Genomic DNA, 260 nt, shown 5'->3' with positions numbered 1-260 from the left:
ATTTTTCTTTTAATTTTTTCATCCAACTTCACTAACTTAAACAATTTTTTTTTTCAAGAAACAAAAATGTTGCTGCTAGTGAATCTGATAGCATCATTTTATTTAAATTTCATAAACTTGTTAAAAGTCAATTGGTCTGCAGCAACAACGAATGCCAATCAATGAAACTACCTTCCATTTTTTCTATCATGGGACTGCTAATTTCTAAGAAACTAATTAACAAAAAATAAAAATAAAAAACAAAACAGTCGTCATTTTTT

Source organism: Rhagoletis pomonella, unplaced genomic scaffold (genome assembly GCF_013731165.1).
Source record: "Rhagoletis pomonella isolate Grant_MI unplaced genomic scaffold, Rhpom_1.0 Rhpom_scaffold_00007, whole genome shotgun sequence".
NCBI classification, from domain to species: Eukaryota; Metazoa; Arthropoda; class Insecta; order Diptera; family Tephritidae; genus Rhagoletis; species Rhagoletis pomonella.
This window is presented reverse-complemented; position numbering follows the sequence as displayed.